This window comes from Balaenoptera acutorostrata, chromosome 8 (genome assembly GCF_949987535.1).
Source record: "Balaenoptera acutorostrata chromosome 8, mBalAcu1.1, whole genome shotgun sequence".
Taxonomy (NCBI): Eukaryota; Metazoa; Chordata; class Mammalia; order Artiodactyla; family Balaenopteridae; genus Balaenoptera; species Balaenoptera acutorostrata.
The window spans coordinates 11049562-11076032 of NC_080071.1; the positions used below are offsets into that span (position 1 = coordinate 11049562).

The 26471-nt window shown below is 35.6% G+C and overlaps 1 protein-coding gene across 3 annotated transcripts in view; it reads right to left on the reverse strand.

The window, feature by feature from the left end:
• The window catches only part of ORC4 (origin recognition complex subunit 4), a 98803-nt gene that overhangs the window by 67236 nt on the left and 5096 nt on the right, over positions 1 to 26471 (reverse strand). The window contains exon 2 of one of the 3 annotated variants that reach the window (XM_007183031.2): positions 17141 to 17226. The exons of the other annotated variants lie outside the window; for them this stretch is intronic. The gene's annotated coding sequence lies outside the window, so the exon portion shown is untranslated. The remainder of the gene's footprint in view (positions 1 to 17140; positions 17227 to 26471) is intronic. 3 annotated transcript variants of the gene reach the window in all.

Sequence of the window (26471 nt, forward strand, 5' to 3'; positions counted from 1 at the left end):
ATACAAATAACCAAAAGATAGCAGAGATGTCTATAGTAATATCAGACAAAATAGACTTTAAAACAAAAAAGGATGCAAGAGACAAATAAGTACATTAATAAAAGGTTCAACACAACAAGAAGATATAACAATTATAAACATTTACACACCAAATAACAAACCTTCAAAGTATATGAAGAAAAAAAATTAACAGAACTGAAGGGAGAAATACAGTTCTACAATAACAGTTGGAGATTTCAATACCCCACTCTCACTGGATAGAACAACCATATGGAAAATAAGTAAACAGAGGACATGAAGAACATAATATACCAACTAGATATAACAGACCTATTCAAAATACACTACACAATAGAATATACATTCTTCTCAAGTGCACATGGGTCATTTTCCAGGATATACCATATATTAGGACACAAATTAAGTCTCAACAGATTTTAAAAGATAGATACCATACCAAGTATCTTCTCCAACCAAATTGAGATGAAATTAGAAATATTGGAAGAAAAAGAAGACAATTCACAAATTTGTGGAAATTAAACAACACATTCTTAAACAATCAATGGATCAAAGAAGAAATCACATGGGATATTAGAAAATACCCAGAGATAAATGAAAATGAAAACACAATTTACCAAACTCCTGGCACACAGGTAAAGCAGTGCTAAAGGAGAAATTCAGAGCTATCAACTTTTTAATTGAAAAAGAAGAAAAATCTCAAATCAATAACATACTCTTCAATCTTAAGAAACTAAACAAAGTGTAAACAGATTAAGCCTAAAGACAGCAGATGGAATGAAATAATAAAGATTAGAGCAGAGATTTTTCTTAAAAATAGGGAATAGAAAAACAACAGAGAAACCAAAAGCTGTATCTTTGATCAACAAAATTGACAAATCTTTAGCTAGATGGACTATGAAAAAAAGAGAAGAGATTCAAATTAATAAAATCAGAAGTCAATGTGGGGACAGTACTACCAATTCTACAGAAATAAAGAAAAATTAGAAGAGAGTACTATAAATTGCATGCGCACAAATTGAAAAACATAGATAAAATGGACAAATTCATAGAAACACAAAATCTACCAAGACTAAATCACAAGGAAATAGAGTATCTGACTAGACATATAACTAGTAAAGAGAGTGAATCTAAAGTCAAAACTCTCTTGACAAAGAAGAGCCCTGGAATTCTACCAAACATTTTAAGAAGAACTAGCATCAATTCTTCCCAAACTTATCCAAAAAATTGAAGAAGGAACACGTTCTAATTCATTCTTTGAGGCCAACATTACACTGGTACCAAAGACACGATAAGAACACTACAGACCTAAATACTTATGAACACTGATGTAAAAATCCTCAACAAAATATTAGCAAACTGAATTCAGCAGCATATTAGAAAGATTATACATCATGACCAAGTGGGATTTATTCTTGAAATGCAAGGATGGTTCAACACATAAAAATTGATGTATGTAACACTTCACATTAACGTAATTAGAGGAAAAAACACATAATTATCTCAAGTGATGCAGAAGCAGCATTAAAAGTTCAACTAAACAAACTAGGGACAGAAGAAAACTATGTCAGCATAATAAAAGCTATATATTAAAAACCCACAGTGAACATGATGGTGAAAGATTGAAAACTTTTCCTCTATAATCAGGAACAAGGCATGGATGACTGCTTTCACCCCTTCTATGTTCTATTCAACATAGTACTGGAAGTTCTAGTCTGAGCAATTAAGCAAGAAAAAGAATTAAAGGTATCCAAATTGGAACAGAAGAAGTAAAATTGTCTCTGTTCACAGATGACATAATCTTGTATGTAGAAAACCATAAAGAGTCCATGACGAAATTGTTAGAATAAATGAATTCAGCAAAATAGTAGGATACAAAGTCAATGTAAAAAATTCAGCTGTATTTCTAAAACAATCTGAAAGGGAAATCAATACAACAATTCCAATACACACTACTATATATAAAATAAACAGCAAGGACCTACTGTAGAGCACAGGGAACCATATTCAATATCTTGTAATAACCTATAATGCAGAGGAAGCTAAGATGTATATATACATTGTTTTACATATATATATAAACTGAGTTATATATATAAACTGAATCACTTTGCTGCACACCTGAAACTAACACGTTTTAAATCAACTACACTTCAATTTAAAATAAAAGTCTAGTGTCTTCCCTGGTGACACAGTGCTTGAGAATCCGCCTGCCATTGCAGGGGACACGGGTTCAAGCACTGGTCTGGGAAGATCCCACATGCCGCGGAGCAACTAAGCCCGTGTGCCACAACTACTGAGCCTGCACTCTGGAGCCCGAGAGCCACAACTACTGAAGCCCATGCACCTAGAGCCTGTGGTCCACAACAAGAGAAGCCACTGCAATGAGAAGCTCTTGCACTGCAATGAAGAGTAGCTCCTGCTTGCCACAACTAGAGAAAGCTCACACGCAGCAATGAAGACCCAACACAACCAAAAATAAATAAATAAATTTATAAAAATAAAAACAATAAAATAAAAGTCTAACTATCCGCCCCCCACCCCCCAAAAAAAGTAAAAGAAAAAAGAAAACAATTCCATTTACGGTAGCGTCAAATAGAATAAAATATGTACGAATTAACTTAGCCAAGGAGGTGAAAGACTGGTACAACAAAATCTACAAAGCACTACTGAAAGAAACTTATAAATGGAAATACATCCCATGTTCATAGATTAGAAGACTTAAAATATTGTAAGATGTCAACACTACCTGGCTTGATCTACAGATTCAATGTAATCTCTATCAAAATCCCAACGATGTATTTGGAAAAAAAGAAAAACCCATGCTGAAGTTCATACGGAATCTTAAAGGACACTAAATAGCCAAAACAAGGGTGATAAAGGAACAACAAAGCTGGAGGACTAACACTTTCTGATTTCAAAACTTACTACAATGCTGCAGTAATCAAAACAACATAGTACTGGCATAAAGACGGACATATAGACCAATGAAACAGAATAGACAACCTAGAAATAAAAAAATAAATACACACACACACACACACACGGTCAAATGATTTTTGACAATGGTGCCAAAGCTATTCAATGGGGCAAAGACAGTCTTTTAACAAATGATTCTGGGAAAACTGAATATCTACATGCAAAAGAATGAAGTTGGATCCTTATGAACACTATATAAAAAAATCAACTCATCAAAGAGCTAAGTAAATGACCTAAAACTATACATCTCTTAGAAGAAATTTAAGATAAATAAATATAGGGTAAAAGCTTCATGATATTTAATTTTGCAATAGTTTCCTGGATATGACACCAAAAACACAGGCAAAAGAAAAAAAGAGATAAATTGGACTTCATGAAAAATTTAAAATTTGTGCACTAAAAGACACTATTAACAGAGTAAAACGACAACCCACAGAATGTGAGAAAATATTTGCAAATCATTTATCCAATCAAGGATTAAAAATACATATATGACAATTAATATATACAGAACTCTTAAAACTCAGCAACACAAAAATAAATAACCTAATTCAAAAATGGGTAAAGGATTTGAATAGACATTTCTTCAGGAAAGATATACAAAGAAGCACATGCAAAGATGCTCAATATCACTAATTGTTAGGAAAATTCAAATCAAGACTACAATGAGATACCACCTCACACCCATTCGGATGGTTACTATATTAAAACAAAAACAAAAACGTTAAATAACAAGTGTTGAAGACAATGTGGAGATATGAGAACCCTTAGCACTGTTAGCTGGGAATGTAAAATGGTAGAGAAGCCTGTGGAAAACAATATAGCAGTTCCTCAAAAAATTAAAAACAGAGTTGTCATATGGTGCAGTCATTCCACTTCTGGGTATAAATACTGAAAAGAACTGAAATCAGGGTCTCAGATATTTGTACACTCATGTTCACAGTAGCACAATTGATAAAATATGTAAGTGTCCAATGACAGATAAATGGATAATCAAAATACGGTATATATCTACAATGGGATATTAAATCCTAAAAAGGAAGGAAATTCTGACACATGCCACAGCATAGATGAAGCTTAAGGACATTATGCTAAGTGAATTAAGGCAGTCACTAAAAGACAAATAATGTATGATTCCGCTTATATTAAATACAGAGAAGAGTCAAAATCATAGAGACAAAATGTAGCGTGGTGGCAGCCAGGGGCTGGGGGCAAGGGGAGAATGAGGAGTTATTTTTTAATGGGTATAGAGTTTCAGTTTACAAGATGAAAAGAGTTCTGGAGATGGATGATGATGATGGTAGTGTACTTGTATGGATGTATTTAATGCCACCAAACAGTACATTTAAAAATGGTTGAGATGGTAAATTTTATGTTATATGTACTTTACCACAAAAAAAACTCTGAAAAAAAGAGAAAAGAATGTCCAAGCAGTAACTAAAGAACGAAAGAGGCAGAAGTTAATACTATAAAGAAACAAAAGCCTAGGAAATTCTTGAAGAATTGTGCATAGTTCCCAACTTAAACCTCACTCTCCAAAGCCCCCAAACGCTCACAAGTGCATCAAATAAGGAGAGAAGCAAACTGTAAAAATCATAATTCATTTATTAAACTTTAAAATTAAAGAAAAAATTCATAAGGCATACAGGCTGAAAACATCTTCAAGGCAGAAAAATAAATGCTGAAAGACAATGGATTAATATTTACAAAGTTCTGAGAGAAAGAGTGTAAAGACTCATAATCAGTAAAGATTTCATTCACATATAAAGGTATAACAGGTATAACCTTATCAAACTAGAATGGACTCAATAAACAGTGCAAATAAAGCTTTGTGGGGGAGTGGAGTGTGGGGAGCTCAACCATGAAATCCAGCCAATTAAAGCATGATTCACCACCTCCCCCCACACACACGATGGTGAGCTGTGAATCCACTAAAGTGAAGAATTAAAACTAAACAACTAGGGGCTTCCCTGGTGGCGCAGTGGTTAAGAATCTACCTGCCAATGCAGGGGACACGGGTTTGATCCCTGGTTGCCATGGAGCAACTAAGCCCATGCACCACAACTACTGAGCCACAACGCCCTAGAGCCCATGCGTTGCAAATACTGAGCCCACGTGCTGCAACTACTGAAGCCCATGCACCCTAGGGCCCATCCTCCTCAACAGGAGAAGCCACCACAATGAGAAGCCCACTCACCACAATAAAGAGTAGCCCCCACTCGCCCCAACTAGAGAAAGCCCGCGTACAGCAACGAAGACCCAACGCAGCCAAAAAAAAGAAGAAAAACTAAACAACTATAAACATTATAGTTGCAAAATAGGTAATAAACATATAAATCTTGATAATGTGAAAATAATTATACCAAAAAAGAAGTGAATGCATAAGAATGCAAATTTCTTCATTTTTCACAGTAGGAAGACAATAGGGTCTAAAGTTGAAACATGCATTATAAAAAAAGGAACTTTTTTTAAACCTCAGATTGGAATCTTTTATAAAATCATCTCTTGGGTTTAATAAATATTCAAAGTTCAGCAATTCCAACAATTTTTACTTGGTTAAATTCAGGAAAACTGAATGCAAGCAATACCACTACTGGTATAAGCACGCACGCGTGCACACACACACACACACACACATTTTTACCAAAATGGAGCCTCTAGATACTGTTTCATAATATTTGTCACTTAAAAGAACATGAACAACTTGCCACATTTATACGTATATATACATATATTTGTGCACACTATATATTAACGTTTTACTAAAATCTTTTGTAGCACCATAAAATGATCTGCATTTTGAATGAAACACTGCAAAAAGAGGGGCAAGTTTTATTTGTTTGATATTTGTCTTTGGTTAATGCAAACTGGATTCAGTGAAGCACCTCAGGCAAGCCCTACAGGAGTATACTTATATTTCAAGTGAGTGGAGTCAGTGAAATGACAAGGTAAGGAGAAAGGAAAATTAGATGAAAGCCATAGTAGTAATGTGAGTAAGACCTATAAAACTGTATACCAAAGACAGCATTTACAAGAGAAAAGCGGTGAGAACATGTCCTATTAGTTTCAAAGTTTTCCAAGTAGGTCAAAGAGACAATAAATAGTTTTTCCTAGCCTGCAGATCAATGCCTTCCAAGATTGGTGGTGCAAAACAACCCTCTCAGGTAAAGTATTTTAAAATGTTTACTTATAAATATTTATCCAAAAAAAAGAATTAAGCTTATATAATATTTAATATATAAAATGACATTAATATCTTCACTTCATCCCTGTTAGCAGGTCATATCGTGTCACTACCAGCAACCCAGGAGTCCTAAAGAAAGAGTGGGAGATCAGTAACAGATAGGGGTTACAAGTGGCATCATCACGTTTATTCACTTTCAGCTTATTATAACACAATACGGGCCCACTTGGATGGGAGAATATTATTATTTAGAGGAAATGCTCACTGAAATATTTGGGGGTGAAGGGCTTTATGCAAGTAACTTACTCTTGAATCATTCAGAAAAATGTTATGTATATATATTATTTGTGTGTGTATGTGTGAATACATGTCGATCTAGATGTATATGGACGAGAAAGAGCAAACAATAAAGCAAATAAAGAAAAAAAAAAAAGAAAGAAAATAAAAATCCAGTTGCCTTGCTGAACTAAGGTATTGTTAATGATGTTTTAAATAAAAGAAAAATGATTCAGGTGTTCCAATAAATTGCTGATCTTTCCTGGAATGAAAAGTGGCTGCCTGTCAAAATAGTGTTATTTAGCAAAAAACAAACAAAACTCCAAACAAAAATACTTGGTGTAGAACTTTCAGATGAAAGTAGAAAAGAAACTGCTTTTTGAAAGAAACTTGTGCTATGGAAAGAGCACTTTGAAAATGTTTTCACTTCTGATTTTGTGGCTGAAAATGGTGTATTACGTATAAAAATTCTCATACATATGCACTTAAAAACACTTATGAAGAGGACTTTCTAGTCTATTAACAGATATTCCTACAAAGAGTATGAGTGAGTTTTATAAGCATTTGTTAAAAATATAAAAACACACCACTTTGCCCAGTTTGCAAAAACAAATAATTTACATGAGAGAAAATGAAATGTACTAATAAAATGTCTACAAAAACCTTTGTAAAATTGGAGGATGGGACTGAAAATTAAAAACATACAAATGATCATTATTTTCTTTAATAACCTTTTTTAGGTTAAAACCCTAAAGTTCCAGCAGCGGGGCATATTACTTTGTGACAAGAACTCTTGGTAAATTAAAAAAAAAAAAAAAAAGTAATACTACTCTCTTTCTGATTGAAGAAAACACTGAAAATAATACCACTATCAACTTCCATCTAATTTAGGTGAAAGTTGAAAAATACAAATTCTACTACTAGTTTATCTAGTGTCTAACTCTGCATGGTTGACGTTTTTCAAAGAAGAGTAAGAATGGACAGAAGATTAGAACTTTGCCTCTCTCTTCAGTTAGAAAAATGTGGTGATCAACAGTCAAATAATATAGAAAAGGCATTTTAGAAGAAATCTGTGGGTGGTTTCCACGTTTTGTTAATGTTCTTTGAGATGAAACTTAGGTAAGAACATATTTAAGCTGTTTATCAGTCAGCTAGAATTAGTTTTCACATATCTCTTTCCACATAGAGCATCTGCAGCAAGGTGAAGATTAAAATAGTTAAGAGAAATTTTGAAGGTGGGGGAAATAAGCAATAAAATAGGTATAAATTCCAAGTTAACAGACAAGCAAACATATTTTTACTACTCCTAAAGGGATCAGGTTGAAAATGCTGTCTATGAAATCATGCACATTTAGTAAGTCAAGTTGGGGAACATTTTCTGGTAAGATGTTTCCTTGAGTTCTCCAGAGCTGAAGCATAATTCCAAATAAAATAACAGCTTTTTGTGATTTCTAGATAACCTGTCCACAGTGAACTGTGGTAATTGCTGACAATTTTATAAAATCTTTTTTTCTCCTCATTTGTTCCCAGCGAATATACAAGGGTGCAATTTACTTAGAAACTCACTCATATCAAATGAATCCAAGGTTTAATAATCTGTAGTCTAATCATATGATGACATGCTATTTTCTTAATTGATATTAAAATGAAGAAAAATATTTTATAATGTCTAATACTCAAAAATGACCATATGGAAATGTTTGCAATTCTCCAGAAAAGCCATTCTGTCTCTCACCTCTGAGTTTTCAATACTGCATAGCAGTGTGCCTGGAATCACGTATACACATGGAGACACACCCACACACATATATGTGCATATTTATGCATACATATATGTGCATAGGTACTCTACATATATATCTTTTAGTAAATGTATTTATTTGTAAAGTACCTATTAGAATCCTGACATCAAATATGCCCATCGAGTTGTTTTTGAGAATATGTGCAACCATCACAAAATAAGTAAACAACTTCAGTGGGAGAATCATAGGTTTAACAACATGAAATCTTCAGGAAAAAAAGGCATTTATAAGTTACTACAGTACTTTATGATTATTAACCATGGAATACCCCTTGTAAATGATGAGAAGTATAAACTTTGCATTAGTGTAAAAAAATAAATAAAAAAGAAATAATATTGGGAGGACTTCTTTACTTTTTATTTTTTTATAAATTTTATTTATTTATTTATTTTTGGCTGTGTTGGGTTTTTGTTGCCGCGCGCGGGCTTTCTCTAGTTGCGGTGAGTGGGGGTTACTCTTCGTTGCGGTGCGCAGGCTTCTCATTGTCGTGGCTTCTCTTGTTGTGGAGCACGGGCTCTAGGCGCGTGGGCTTCAGTAGTTGTGGCTCGTGGGCTCTAGAGCACAGGCTCAGTAGTTGTGGCGCACGGGCTTAGTTGCTCTGCAGCATGTGGGATCTTCCCGGACCAGGGCTCAAACCCATGTCCCCTGCATTGGCAGGCGGATTCTTAGCCACTGTGCCACCAGGGAAGTCCCGGGAGGACTTCTTTAAGACACATATCTAAAAATAAAATATATTCACTTCTGAACTATGAAAGAAGCTAATGAAAGAAGCAACACAAACTTGCAAAGAATCTAGAAACCCTTCCAGCTTTTGGAATGCATTATAACACTTTATTGGCACTGATTTATGTTATAATTACATCTTAAATATTACACTGGCTAACAGTAGTCTACATTCTCTGAGCACATAGAATCTGACTAGAAATGTACTGAATAGAAGGAGGAATTAAGCTTGTGAATCAAAGCTAATGTGTTTATTTGGATGGATAAACAGTATAAAGGAAACAAAGACTTGAATTCAATGAAAACATCATTTTTTTTGGAAAGAGGAAAGTGTCATACATGGGACTCAAGATTTAAGACCTGGCACTAAAGTCAGTGAGTAAGGAGAGAGCACATATGGTCATATTTTCTCTGAAAAGCTCTGAACTGCTTATAAAGTAGTACTGTACTTTTTCGCAAGAGCCATTACTCCAGGGCATATGTTCATTTGAGAAAAATGATGAATAGAATCCTCCCTACTATTAAAATAATTTTTTCCTTCGACATGCTCACACAGTTGAATTTATGTAAATATTATATGTTACAACCCCAGTGAATTAATTAGCAAATGTTAATTAAACTATTTTAGTAGAGAGAAAATTGAAAACATTGCCTTAGAGAGAAACAATCTGAGAATTTCTAGAAATTACCCATGTGAACACAAACTCTAAGAATTTTTGCTAAAAACTTTAAGAACAGTATGTTTCTAATGAGACTTTCAGCTTATACAGGAAACATAAGGAGACCAAATTCCTACAATTTGAGCACTAGGGCCAAAGAAATTATGTTCTCCAATTGTGTTTACTACTGAATACACAGCCCCCCTCTCCCCCCCAATCAGCATGTTTAGGTAACTTTGCCATGACAGATGAAAACCTGAGTTTAAGCATTTTTACTGTAATAAGATCTTAAAACAGTTTGCTTTTCTTTTTTACGGGAGAGAGTGCTAAGAAAAAGTTGGGGTTTTTTTTTTTTTTGCTTTAATAAGGCAGCTTAGAATTTCTTATACAACATCATACAATACAGAAGAAAACATGATCCTTTTCAGACTCCAAACCAAGAGAATGCTAAAAAAACTTGTTATTCCTTGCATTGCAAAATAACCGTTCATCGTAATTACTTTAAGGCAATAGACTATCCAAACTGTCTTAATAAAAGTTATAGACTCACTTACTTTTAAAAGATCACCAAATATAACTCCCTCATTTTCACATAGGAAAACCTGAGACGCAAATCTACTCACAGAACCAGTTGCAGGCAGATCTAGGTTAAGAACACGGGTGCAATACATCCATCCTTTTCTGTAAATCTTTCTTTCCCCCAAGGTTAAAGGGCTGTCAGTGAGACAACTAACGGATGATTGATTTTGAGCAGATAGGTTCAAATATACTGTTTCCTATATTGATGTCATTCTATATACAGCTTTTCTCATGTACACACCATTCTCTGTCCTGAGAAAATGCTATTCTTTAACCACTGATGTAAGGAAAACAAGAAAAATCACCCTCGTTGAAACAAAAAACGCCCAACAACCATAAACAAAAGGACCATTAACTGGCTACAAGGAGAACTCAGATTATAGTTGAAAAAAACTCAAATACATCCTGAGCTATCAATTTCCTAATTCTTAAATAAGACAGCGCTAGCTCATGATATCCAGATTACTCCCTTGAAAAGGCAGCAGCAGGTAAACAAACATGGAATCTCTGACACTGGATTTGTGGTGCAATCTACTTGCTAATAAAAAAAATGGTCTTTTCTAAGTAAACACGAGAAAGCACACAGGGAAATAGTCTTTTCTCCCTTTGGAGGTAGACCAGACTGCGTAACAATGAGTCAACCCTAACAAAGGGGTAGGTTCAGAAGCAGAGGCTTCCCCTTTAAGAAGGCTGACTATTCCAGTTTACCTTGACTTCCTTCAGAAATGTCACAGAAAAAAACAACAATAAAAAGGATAAATCTATGCAATCAGGAAAGCTAAAAAGCTGAGATGACCAGAATGCTGAAGAATATCTGGAAGACATAAAGCACATGGGCTAAAAATCCACTAGTATAGAGGGAGTTACAACCCAATATTAGTAAAAGAAAACTTAAAAAAAATAAGTTTCCTCAGGGGAACTCCAGAATAAATGTAAGATCTAAAGTAGCAGCAGAACAGGGAACTCCCTGGAGGTCCAGTGATTAGGACTCCGCGCTCGCACTGCCGAGGGGCTGGGTTTGATTCTTGGTCAGGGAACTAAAATCCCACAAACAAGCCGCACAGCACAGCCAAAAGAAAAAAGTAGCAGCAGGACAATGATCATAGAGAAGACAAGGAAAATGAATGGTAGAAAAGCATACCAATCTCCAACGCTGAATACTCAGTAGCTCCATTTATCCCAACTGAAGGCAACAATTATAGCTCTCTATGTATAAAATGAGAATTTCTTATACAAGAAATTCAGAAGATACTTGGAGTAGGTACTGAGGTCTGAGAAGGGGAGGTGGTGCCCCAGATAACTTTCTGGCCCTCTTAAGAGAGGAGATCTTATTCTCAAAGTGCAAGGTTTTATTTATTCCACTTTAACTACCCTCCAAAATGGCCCCCAATGGTTCTCATCTTCTAGTATTCATTTCTTTAAGTAATCACCTATCACACTATTGAGCTGGCTAGTATAACCAACAGGTTATTGTGGTAATAATGGAATGTGACTTCTGAGGATAGAAAATTTGACTTCTCCTGGACCACCTGCTCTGGGTGAAGCCACCTGCCATGTAGGGAAGACAGTCAGGCAACCCTATGAAGAGGTCCACATCATAAGGAACTGAGGACTCTTGCCAGGAGTAAGCAGTAACTTGCCAACCATATGAGTGAACCAGTTTAGATGCAGATTCTCCAGCTCCTGTCAAGCCTTCAGATGACAGCAACTCCAGCTAACATCTTGACTGTAACCCATGACAGACCAAGAGCCACAACCATCTATCTAAGCTGCTCCTGCATTCCTGACCCACAGAAACTGTGTGAGAAAATAAATGTTGTTTTAAGCAACTACTGGTTGCAACTGTTTTGGAGTAGTTTGCTACATAGCAACAAATAACTAATATACCCTCCTTCAGAATTTACTAAAAAAATAAAAGTACTGATAATTCAATTATTGATATTGAGGATCAGTCATGAATATCGTAAACTTCTTGTTCAAAAAAAAACAAAACCTCAAAAATATCACAAAATCTAGAGAATGTGACCAAGGTAAAATTTAGAGAAAAACGTATGGTATTTGTGAGGTAATAAAAAATATATATTGGTCTCTGCCCCTGGTTTCTGGCACAGAGCTTCAGAAACCCTTGTAATTTCCTAAGTAATAAGAGCACCAGGAGCATTTTTTGTTCTAATATTTGGTTATTAAACTCAGTTCCTGACACAGGGATCCTAAAACCCTTGTGATTTCCTGGGTGATAAGAGTGCCTTTTGTTCTAATGAGGCGACTTTCAGTGGGCTCCTGGATGGGTCCTGGATGAGCGCTAGCCAGCAGAAAGAACAATACATGATTAGAAGCTTGGAAATTTTTAGCCTTGCCTCCCATTCTCTTGAGTAGGGAGAAAGGCTAAAAACGGAGTTAATGATTCATCATGCCTATGTAATAAGGCCTCCTCCATAAAAATCCCCGAAGTATTGGCTTTGAAGAACTTCTGGGTTGGTGAACATGTGGAGATTTGGGGAGAGTAGCAGCCACTCTGAGATGGTCTCAGAGCTCCACTTCCCCTCCCCATATCCTTACACATCTCTTCCAAATGACTATTCCTGAGTTACATCCTTTCATAATAAACTGCTCATCTAGTAAGTAAAATGTTTCTCTGAATTCTATGAGCCACTCAGGCAAATTAATCAAGCCCAAGGGTGGTGATGGGGGGGGTTGTCATTGGAACCTCTGAACTATAGTGGGTTGATCAGAAGCACAGGTGACAACCTTGACTTGCAACTGGCATCTGAAGGGACTGGGGGTGTCTTGTAAAACTGACTCATTAACCTGTGGAATCTGATGCTACCTCCGGGTAAAAAGTGTCAGAATTAAGTTGAATTGTAGGACACTCACCTGGTGTCTGAGAAGTGCATGGTAGTATGGGAAAACCTGCCCCTCCCACAACCCTAGGCTGAAACTGGGTGCAGAACTGTACAGTATTAAACAAACTTATTATTAAAGATGAAAATAAATATGTAATTTACAACAAGTAACTTACACAGAAAATTAAGTCAATTGAAAGACTGCGTAACGGAAAGTAACGATCAAAGCACAAAATTGAAGAAATAATTACTAATAAAATAAATAATAAATAGTAAGAAAAGTAGAGGCAGAAAGCCTGAACAAATTAGTTACCACAAAAGAAATGGAAAGGGTACTCAAAACTAAGCCCCCAAATGGCTATAGACCAAGGTAGTTTGGGAATATAATTTTTAACCTAAACACTCAAAACAGAAGTTCAAAAGGATTTAAACAGTTGCAATATCTAGAAAAAAAGATATAGGCCTTTTAACTTTATTCTACACACCTGATATAACCTTTGTTAATAAAACTGGACAAAAGGTAAAAAATTTTTTACAGATAAAGCTCACACAGAATTCATAAAGAGAAAGAGAGACTCTGCCTCAAATATTAGCAAATATAATATGTAAATAAGAAAATGCATCTTTTAGATTGCTAGAAACCTGGTTCTTTAATTTGAAATAGGATAGGTATCAAAAATCCATTGTAAACAGTGTTGCAAATAAAATCATGAATAATATGTTCACTACTACTAATACTTAATAGCATTCTAGAGGAAACAAGCAACAACAAAAACTCACTAACCCAATTTTAAGTGGTTCCCATATATAACATGAGTTTAAACACTACCACTCTTCCCAATAAAAGTTGGACTGTAAGATTCCTTCAAACTGAAAAATGCTCAATTTAAGTTATCAAACTATCAATTTAACCATTGAAACATGTTCATATTTACTTTGTTAAATTATGTATGCTTATTGATGAAAATATACAAATTTATTAATCAGTTTATTGTATTACATAATTAAGCATCTGTAAGCAGTTCCTGTTTCAGTGATTAATGAATCCAGTATAACAATATTGAGGTAGTAAACTGGAAAGTTGCACTGTTTAACATTCCACTGCCTTATTAGCTATCATTGATGAGTGGCAAAATCGTTAAGCGATATTCTGATGTTAATACAAAATAACTTAGGAAAATAAAAAATAAATCTCATCTTTAAAATGCAGTTCTTTATTAAAACTAAATTTAAAAAAGATTAAATGAGATACCATTTTTGGCATACGAAAGTAAAGTGTTTTGTTTCAGTCGGGACAATACTTAGGGTTGGTGAAGTTGTGGTTAATGAAGCTAACACACAATAATGGTACAAACACACGGTACTAGAAGCCACAATTTTACTGCCTTCCATTCAGCAATTCCACCTTCAGAATTTTACTGAAAAGAAATAATCACAGATATGTACAAATACTTAGCTGAAAGGATGTTTAATATAGCTCTGGTTATAAAAAGAAAAAATTAAATATCCAGTACTAGGAAATTAGTTAACTAAGTCACGATACAAACACAATGAAAGACAATTACTCTTCAACTAAAGTCCTGATGAATTTGGTTTAAAAAAAAAAATGCCATTTTTTGTTCAAAAAGGATCAAGGCTTTCTGTCTGGCATATAAAGAGCTTAGAGGTAGATACTCTTGTCCTCACAAGAAAAAAACTGAACTAAAAAACAACTCTCCCTTAATCCGTAAGAGGAATGAGGTCATAGGGTAAACTGTTTCCTCTAAAGTTAGAGACACACAGGCAGATATAGAGAATCACAGTTTATTAGAGCAGAAGCCTGGAAACAGAAATTACATTGAAGCCAGTTCCAAGGTATGAAAACTTAAAATATAATTGACAAACTGCTAGAGACTCAATGTAGACAAGTTTCAGTTAAAAACTCCAAGAGGGCCCAGTCTTAGAGAAGCCTCCCAACTTTCCTAAATTTTACCTCCAGGAACCTCACTAGGTTCTCAGAGAAGGCCGGAGAAAAGTCTCCTCCTGCTTCAACAGGGGTAAGGGAAAAGTACCCATACTGAAATACATCCAAGAGCATTCTGTGCTCCTTAACAGGGCTTGCCCTGAAAGGAAGCTCTTTCACCAGAGTGTAACTGACCTGAGGAAAAGAAATATACAACTCTAGCTCCTTCTAGCCTTCCTGACTCACCTAAAAAGGGTAATATGTGTGTGTTGGAGAATGGGGGGAGGGAGCTGACAAGCACCTGTGAAAGTCACATCCCAGGCACACAGGCTCTCTCACAAACATAAAACAAAACGGAGACCAAATCAAAGAAACATGGAATGTTTCCCCTCCCCTCACACCTTACCATATCGATAGGGCTTGGGTATTTTAACAGGGGATTACAACTAAAAGAACAACTCTCAGACCTTATTTAAGAAATTGCTAAAGAAATTCAAAGAAAAGAGTGGAGACAAAAGTAAGGACACAAGAAGAAATTTTAGCTTCTGACACATACAGGTACAGTAAACAATAAACACAGCCTACCTCTGAGATAAAGGAACATAAAATATCACACTAAAGACCTATTTACCTCAGGTCCTTATATCTAGTACATCATGTCTGGCTTTCAACAAAAAAATTACAAGGCATAATAAAAGGAGAAAAACACACAGTTTGCAGAGACTGAAGAGACAAAAAGAGATTCAGATATGGCAGAGAATTTGGAATTAATAGACTGGGAATTTAAAACAACTATGACTAATATGCTAAGGGATCTAATGGAAAAAGCAGACAACCTGCAATTACAGATGGGCAATGTAACAAGCAAAGAATGAATCAAAAGGAAATGCCAGAAATAGAAAACAGTGGCACCGAAATAAAGAATACCATTGATATGCTTAACAATGTAGAAGTGATGAGAGAAAACGTTACAAGGGATAGGAGTGAGGAACTGGAAATACTGTTATATGATACTTGTACCACCCGATAAATGGTATAGTGTTATTTGAAAGTGGACTTGTATTGCTTATAAGTGTATACTGCAAATACTACAGCAACCACTAAAAGAAGTTTTAAAAAAGTATAATTTATAGCCTGAAAGAGGAAAAGAACCCAAATATAAAATGCCTGGTTAAAACCAGAGAAGGCAGAAATAAAAAAAAAAAAGAGTAGAGGACAAAAAAGAAACAAAGAACAACAGAAACAAAAGAAAACAGTAATAAATGTGGTAGATATAAATCTATTATGTCAGTAATGACTTTAAATATCAATGGTCTAAATAAATAGACCAATTAAAAACAGAGTAGTTAAAAAAACAAACCACAACTTTATGTTCTCTATAAGAAACTGACTTTAAAAATGACACACATTAAAGTACAGAAATGGAAGAAGACATACACCAATCCAAAGAAAGTTTAAGTAGCTATGTTAAATTCACATAGAGCAAATTTCAGAGCAAGAAGTAGTATTGGGAATAAAGAGGGCATTACATATTGATAAAGGAATTAACTCTCCAATATGATAATACACATTCTTCTCAAGTTCACATGTCACATTCACCAAGATAGACCACATTCTGGGCCATAAAACACACCTAAAATTTGGAAGACTAGAAATCATATTAAAGTATGCTCTAATACCATAATGGAATTAAAGTAGGAATAAAATAAAAAGGTAACTAGAAAATCCCACAATACAGAGATTAAAAGTCAAATAAGAAAAATCAAAAATCAAAAATTATGAATGACAGTGTTTTTTTTTTTTTTGTGGGTTTGGAGCCATTCCAGATGCTTTAGGCTGCTGGATGTCTGATCACTGGATAACTGAGGCATTTCTATACATGGAATATCTGTGTTTTAGAGCACTCTGCTGCAGGGGACTACCGCCTGCATACCCAGAGGATGACCTGGTCTGCATAGGCCTCATGAGCTCTGGCAAGACCAGTCTGCTGTCCAAGCTCTGCAGTGAAAGCCCTGACAGCATAGTGTCTGCTATGAGTTTTAAAAGCAGTGCCATTCCAGAATGCCATCCTGAATGTGAAAGAACCTGGAGAAGAGAGCAGCCAAGATGGCAGAGTAGAAAGACCATGAGCTCACCTCTTATGAGAACATCAAAATCGCACTATCTGCAGAACAACCATGGATGAAAAAGACTGGAACCTGCCAAAAAGCATCTTCTACAGCTAAAAACATAAAGAAGGAACCACAATAAGATGGGTAGGAAGGGCAGACTTGTGATCTAATCAAATCCCATTTCCCCCAGGTCAGTGACCCACAAAACAGAGAATAATTATATTGCACAGGTTCTCCCACAGGCATGAGAGCTCTGGGCCCCATGTCAGGCTCGCCAGCCCAGGGGCTCCAGCACCAGGAAGATGAGCCCCAAGAGCATTTGGCTTTGAAGGCAAGCAGGCTTAACTGCAGGAGCCCCACAGGGCTGGGAAAAATAGAGATATCACTCTTGAAAGGGGCACACAAAATACCATGTGCACTGGGATTCAGCACAAAAGCAGTAATTTGATAGGAGCCAGGGCCAGACCTACTTTCTGGTCTTGAAGAGTCTCCCGGAGAGGCGGCTGCAGCTCACCCGGGGACACAAACACTGGTGGCTGACATATTTGGAAACATTTAACCATGTGAACAAGCTGCCAGCAGCTGCCATGTTCACTCATTAGCACCAACACCTGGCCTCACCCAACAGCCTGTAGTGATGGACCACCTCAGGCCAAACAACTAACTGTGCGGGGATGCAACCCCACCTATCAGCAGACAGGATGGCTAAAGACTTCCTGAGCCCACAGCTGCCTCTAGACAACTCTCTAGACACAGCCCTGCCCACCAGAGGGCCAAGACACAGCTCCACCCACTAATGAACAGGCATGGCCTTTCCCACCAGGAAGCCTGCCCTAGCCTCTAGACGAGATTTACCCACCATGGAGCAGACACCAGAAAACTACAATTGTGAAGCCTGTGGACACAGGCCACCCACAGCAGGCCAGACCCTACCCTGGGACCAGCTGGGCCCTGGTCCTGTCCACTAGCAGGCGAATGGAAGCTTTGGGACACCCCAGACTCCATACTCAACTGTGTCAGGAACCAACCCCCCACCAAACAACGATCTGAAATGAGCTCTGGACCTCAGGGCCTGCAGCCAGATTCCAGGAACCAGCTCTGCCTGCCAGTAGTCTAGCACTAACCTCAGATCTGGCTCCACCTCCCAGGGGGTGGGCAACAGTCCCAGAGTCTTGGGGACCCTGATTCTACCCAGAAGAGCCAGTACTAGCCCTGGGGTCCCCTACGGTTCTGCAACCAGCCACCTTGTGACCAGGCCCCACTAAACAGCAGCCAGCAGCATCCAAACAAGGTAGAGTGTGGCAACCAACTGGACTAGGGGGCAACCAAGCCTACCAGACCACCTACATAGTCAACCCGCCACAACAGAAGGACCCATGCAGCCCTCTTAGGGGAAAACCCTAGAGCATATAGCTTGGGTGATGAAAGGGGAGTGCACTGCTGGGAGACATAGGATGACTCCTACAGAAGGCCACTTCTCCAAGGTTAAAAAACATAACGACCTGACACACACATAAAAATACAAAAAGCAACTCAGAAAAATGAGGCAGCAGAAAAATATGTTCCAGATATAGGGAACAAGATAAAACCCCAGAAAAATAACTAAGTGAAGTGGAGACAGGCAATATAACTGAGAAAGAGTTCGGAGTAATGATCATAAAGATGAAAAAACTCGGGAGAAGAACAGAGGCACAGAGAGAGAAGTTAGAAGTTTTTAACAAAAAGTTAGAAAATATAAAGAACTAGAGATGAAAAATACAATAACTGAAATGAAAAATACATTAGAAGAAATCAATAGTAGACTAAATGCTACACAGGAACGGATCAGTGAGCTGGAAGACAGAGTAGTGGAAATCACTGCTGCTTAACAAAAAAAAAGAAAAGAAACGAGGACAGTTTAAGATACCTCTGGGACAACATCAAGTGCACTAGTATTCGCAGTATAGGTGCCCCAGAATGAGAAGAAAGAGAGAAAGGGCCTGATAAGATATTTGAAGAGATAATAGCTGAAAATTTCCCTAACCTGGGAAAGGATATAGTCACCCAAGTCCAAGTAGCACAGAGTCCCATACAGGATTAACTCTAAGAAGAACATACCAAGATACATTGTAAATAAAATGACAAAAATTAAAGATAAAGAGAGAATAGGAAAAAAAAAGAAAGAGAGAGAGAATAGAGACTTCCTTGGTGGTCCAGTGGCTAAGATACCGTGCTCCCAATGCAGGGGGCCCAGGTTCGATCCCTGGTCAGGGAAATAGATCCCACATGCCACAACTAAGAGTTCTCATGCTGCAACTAAAGATCCTGCATGCCACAACTAAAGATTCCACACACGGCAACGAAGATCCCACGTGCTGCAACTAAGACGTGATGCAGCCAAACAAATAAATAAATTCATACTAAAAAATATATATATAAAGAGAGAATATTAAAAGCAACAAGGGAAAAGCAACAAATAATATACAAAGAAACTCCCATATGGCTATCAGCTGATTTTTCAGCAGACACTCGGCAGGCCAGAAGGCATGATAAATTCAAAGTGATGAAAAAGAAAAACCTACAACTAAGAATACTCTACCCAGCAAGGCTCTCATTCGATTTGATGGAGAAATTAAAAGCTTTACAGAAAAGCAAAAGCTAAAAGAATTCAGCACCACCAAACCAGTTTTACAACAAATGTCAAAGGAACTTCTCTAGGCAAAAAGAAAAGGTCACAACTAGAAACAAGAAAACTACGAAATGAAAAAGCTCACTGGAAAAGGCATACATACAGTAAAGATAGAAAATCATCCACACACAAAGCTAGTAGGGAGTTTAAAAGACAAAAGTAGTAGAAACATCCATATTCACAATAAACAGTTAAGGGATATACAGAACAATTGGATGTAAAATACAGTATCAAAAACAGTGTATGTGAAGGAGAGAGAGTACAAACGCAGGGTTTTAAAATGGACTCGAGGAGGTCAACAACTTAAAACAATCATATATACATACATACACACACATATATATACACACTGTTATACGAAAACTTCATGGTAATCTCAAACCAAAAATCTACAATATACACACAAAAAAAGAAAAAGGAATCCACACATAACACTAAAGATAGTCATCAAGTCACAAGAGAACAAAAGAAGGGGGAACAAAAGACCTATAATAACAAATCCAAAACAATTAACAAAATGGCAATAAGAGCATACATATCTATAATTACCTTAAATGTAAACGGACTAAACACTCCAAGCAAAAGACAGAGTGGCTGAATGGATACAAAAATAAGATGCATGTATCTGCCTACAAAAGACTCATTTCACATCTAGAGACACATAAAGAATGAAAGTGAGGGGATGAAAAAATTATTCCATGCAAACGGAAATCAAAAGAAAGTTGGAGTAGCAATACTTGTATCAGACAAAACAGACGTTAAAACTAAAATAAAGACTGTTACAAGAGACAAACAAGAACACTACATAATGATCAAGGGATCAATCCAAGATATAACAATTGTAAATATATACGCACCCAACATAGGAGAACCTCAATAAATAAGGTAAATATTAACATAAAAGGAGAAATGAACAGTAACATAGTAATAGTAGAGGACTTTAACACCTTGCTTACATCAACGGACAGATCATCCATACAGAAAATCAATAAAGAAACACAGGCCTTGAATAACACATTCAACCAAATGGACTGAATTAATATATAGAGAGCATTCCATCCAAAAGCAGAATACATGCTTTTCAAGTGCACATAGAACATTGCCCTAGACAGATCCCATGCTACGCCACAGAACAAGCCTTGGCAAATTTAAGAAAACTGAAATCAAAACAAGCATCTTTTTGATCACAATGCTATGAGACTAGAAATCAACTACAAGAAAAAAAACTGTGAAAAATAAACACATGGAGGCTAAACAATATGCCACTAAACAACCAATGGATCACTGAAGAACACAAAGAGGAAATCAAGAAATACCTAGATACAAATAAAAATGAATACACAATGATCCAAACCTATGCAATGCAGCAAAAGCAGTTCTAAGAGGGAAGTTTATAGCAATACAAGCTTACCTTGGTAAACAAGAAAAATGTCAAATAAACAACATAACTTTACACCTAAAGAAACTAGACAAAGAAGAACAAACAAATTCCAAAGTTAGTATAAGGAAATCATAAAGATCAGAGGAGAAATCAATGAAGTAGAGACTAAAAAAATAGAAAAGATCAATGAAATTAAAAGCTAGTTCTTTGAGAAGATAAACAAAATTGATAAACATTTAGCCAGCCTCATCAAGAAAAAGAGGGCCCAAATCAATAAATTCAGAAATAAAAAAAGTTACAACTGGCACCACAGAAATAGAAAAGATCATAAGAGACTACTACAAGCAACTTTACGTCCATAAAATGAAACAATCCCATTTACCATTGCATCAAAAAGAATAAAATACCGTATAGGAATAAACCTACCTAAGGAGGCAAAAGACTTGTAATACCAAAACTGTAAGACTCTGATGAAAGAAATTGAAGACAACACAAACAGGTGGAAAAATATACCATGTTCTTGTATTGGAAGAATCAATATTGTTAAAATGACCATACTACCCAAGGCAAGGTACAGATTAATTGCAATCCCTATTGAATTATCAATGGTATTTTTCACAGAAGTAGAACAAATAATTTTAAACTTTGTATGGAGATACAATAGCCCCCAAATAGCCAAAACAATCTTGAGAAAAAAGAACAGAGTTAGAAGAGTCATGCTCCCTGGCTTCAGACTATACTACAAAGCTACAGTATTCAAAACAGTACAGTCCTGGCATAAAAAGAGACAAATAGATAAATGGAACAAGATAGAAAGCCCAGAAATAAACCCATGCACCTATGGTCAATTAATCTATGACAAAGGAGGCATGAATACACAATGGAGAAAAGACAACGTATGTACACACACATACACACATGTATACACACACACACACACACACACACACACACACACACACAGAGAAAGGAATACTACTCAGCCATAAAAAAGAATGAAATAATGCCATTTTCAGCAACATGGATGGACCTAGAGATTACCATACTAGGTGAAGTAAATCAGACAAGGCAGACAAATATATGATATCACTTATATGTGGATTCTAAAAAAATGATACAAATGAACTTATTTACAAAACAGAAATAGACTCACAGACATAGAAAACAAACTTATGGTTACCAAAGGGAAAGGGAAAGGGGAAAGGGGAAAGGTGAAGGATAAATTAGGAGTTTGGGATTAGCAGATATAAACTGATAAACAATATAAACAATGATACAGATAAATAGATAAACAATGAGGTCCTACTGTATCACACAGGGAACTGTATTCAATATCCTGTAATAAATGGAAAAGAATATGAAAAAGAATACGTATATATATGTATATCTGAATCACTTTGCTGTACACCAGAAACTAACACAACGTTGTAAACCAACTGTACTTCAATTTGAAAAAAAAAGATATTGCAAGGACAGAGAGTCTCTTATTCCATTCTGCACCACAATTCTTATCTGTGTGATTCCTTATTGGCTTTCCAAAATTTCTATGATAAACACATAGAAATAAAACACATAAAAATAATTATACACAAAGAGTAAGTGGGATTTATTCCAGGTATGCAAGGTTAATTCAACATTCCTAAAGCAATTAATGTAATTCACAACATCAACAGGATAAAGAAAAAAATATCTTCTTTGCAGAAAAAGCATTTGACAAAATCCAACATCCACTCGTGATAAAGAATTTCAGCAAACTAAGACTCTAAGGGACCTTTTCAACTTGGTAAAAAAAAAAAAAATCTAAAAAAATCTATAGCTAACATCATTTTTAATACTAAGAAACTAGATGCTTTCCCACTAAGATCAAGAACAATGCAAGAATCACCACTTCTAGTCAACATCATACAGTAAGACAAGACAAGAAAAGAAAAGGTACACAGGAAGGAAAGAGTAAAAATGTCTGTTTGCAGATGGCATGACCGTGTATGTAGAAAATCCCAAAGAATCTACACACACAATAGGTACTATTGGAATCAATAAGGTATTGAAGCAAGGGTGGACGTTTTATATATATATATATATATATATATATATATGTATATGTATATACATACATATATATATGTATATACATATATATATATAGAAAGAGAGAGAGAGAAAGAGAGAGAGGGAGAGAGAGAGAGGGAGGGAGGGAGGGAGAGGGAGAGGGAGGGAGAGAGAGAGAGAGAGAGAGAGAGAGAGAGAGAGAGGGAGGGAGGGAGGGAGGGAGAGGGAGAGAGATTAGTATTACCAATGTCAATTGCTTTCCTATGCCAGTAACGAACAACTGGAATTCGGAATTAAAAATATAATACCATTTACATTAGTATCAAAAAAAACAAAAGCCCCACAAAAAATGTATTATAAATCTAGCAAAATATGTATAAGATCTATATGAGGTAACTATGAAACTATGATGAAAGAAATCAAAGAGGATCTAAATAAATGGAGAGACGTTCCATGTATATGGATAGGAAGACTCAATAGTGTAAAGATGTCAGTTCTTCCAATCCTGACTTACAGATTCAATGCAATCCCAATCAAAATTATAGTAAGTTATTTTAAGGATATAATAAGCTGATTTTAAAGTTTACATGAAAAGGCAGAAGACACAGAACAGCCAATACAATACTGAACAGGAACAAAGCTGGAGGTCAGAAACTACCCCACTTCAAGACTTACTATTAATATAACAGATAATAATACAGTGTGGTAATGGGGAAAGAACAGAAAAACAAATCAATGGAACAGAATAGAGAGCTCAGATATAGACCCACATAAATACAGTCAACTAATTTGTGACAAAGAAGCAAAAGCAATTCAAAAGAAAAGGAAGTCTTTCTCCGCTTCTCAACAAATGGTGTGGAACAACTAGACATCTGCAGGCAAAAAAATGAGTTGACATACACCTTATACTTTTCACGCAAAATGGATCAGAGACCTATATGTAAAACACAAAACTATAAGACTTCTAAAAAGGAACATAGGAAAAATGTAGGTGCCCTTGGGTTTGGCAATGAATTTTTGGATACAACACCAAAAGTATGAACCATGAAAGAAAATGTGATAAAATGGACTTTATTTAAAGTAAAATTTTCTGTTCTGCAAAAGACACCATTAAGAGAATGAAGACAAGCCACAGACTGAGAAAAAATATTTGCAAAACACATATCTGATAAAAGATGGTATCCAAAATATACAAAGAACTCTTAAAACTCAACTATAAAAAAATAAGCAATCCAGGTTAAAAATTTACAAAAGATCTGGACACACAACTCAACAAATAAGACATACAGATTGCAAATGAGCATAAGAAAAGATGTTCAATATCATCTATCACTAGGGAACTACACATTAAAACAACAATCTATAACCGTTAGAATGGCTAAATCCAAAACAATGACAAGACCAATGCTGATGAGGACATGGAGTAATTAGAACTCTGATTTATTGCTGACTGGAGTGCAAAATGGTAGGTATACCCACTTTGGTAGACAGGTGGGCAGTTTCTTACGAAACTAAATGTACTCTTACACATAATCCAGCAATCATGCACCTTGGTATTTACCCAAGTGAACTGAAGACTTATGTCCACACAAAGACCTGCACCTGAATGTTTATGATAACTTCATTCATAATTGCCAAAACTTCGAAGCAACCAAGGTGCCCTTCAGTAGGTATATGGATAAACAAACTGTGATACATCCATAAGATGAAATATTCAGCGCTAAAAAGAAATCAGCTATCAAGCCATGAAGAGAAATGGAGGAAACTTACAGGCATATTGCTAAGGGAAAAAGCAAATCTGAAAAGGGTACACACTGTATGATTCTAACCATATGACAATTTGGAAAAAGCAAAACTATGGAGATAATGAAAAATCAGTGGTTGCCAAGAGTTCAAGGCATGCATGGGAGCATAGAGCATAGGGGACTTTGGAGCAGTTAAACTATTCTGTATGATGCTGTCATTGTGGATATATGTCATTATACATTTGTCAAAACCCATAATGTTCAATTCAAAGACTGAACCTTAATGTAAACTATACACTTTGATTAATAATAATGCATCAATACTGGTTAATCAATTGTAACAAATGTACCACACTAAGGCAAAATGTTAATAATAAGGGAAACTAGGTTAATAGTAAGAGGAACTGGGTGAGTGTGGATATACAGCAATTCGTTGTACTATACACTCAATTTTTCTGGAATACAAACAAACCAAAAAAACCCCACATCCATTAAAAAATTTCAAAGAAAAAAAAAAAAGGCACAATCAAAGGCACTATTTGTGAAAACACCAGGTAGGAAAACAAGCTTATAGAAGATTTGTGAAAATGAAATGTAAGCACAAAAGATAATCAGTTCAAGTCAGTAAGACAGACAATCTATAAAATGAAGTAAAAACAATAAAATGTATGGGCAAAATCTGCTTTAGCAGATTGTGACCCTACAGGAATATTTGTACAACAATGGACGGTAATTCAAGGGGAATGTTAGCTACTTTAAAACTACTTTAAAATTAATTCATCTGTTTGTTGTTGTTTTTAAAGAAATCAGATGCTTGAAGAACATTTATATAGGGAATGAGAAAATTTTTTATATTTTATTTTCTCTTGTCAACACTGATCATGGCATTATTCAGGAATATAGCTCCCAGAGGCTGGCAGATATCTGCAATATAAAGCAAATAAGCATCATATTATTTTATACAAGTACTTAATACATTGGAAAGATGCTAGCTACATGTTATTTCTTTTAAAAGAATATAACAAAATTTTATGATGCAGCTTTGTTAATAAATGTACAGAAACATAGGTAAAAAACACTAAAATTACATATATCAACATCTTAACAGATTTATAGGTATAGGGATTATAGGTAATTTTCATTTTTTCTTATCATTTTTACACTGAATGTATATTACTTTTTGGTAACTTACAAAATAATTATATTGTGTATTTAAATTAAATAATGTATCTTATAATTTGAGTATACAGAATAATCAGTCCTAACTGTGACAGTAAAAAACTTTTAAAATGTATGTCACATATATAAAACTTATTTCAACATAAAATTTTAAATACATTAGGCCCATGAGACATTGCATCAGAGTGGCGCTATAACACAACTGGACATGATACAAACCACCTAGCTTTTAGAGAAAATATTTTTGGTATTTACTCATCATAAAGTAAGTTGACCCAGACGTATACTGAACGAGAAATGATTGTGTTGAGAACAATATAAGTTGACATTTCT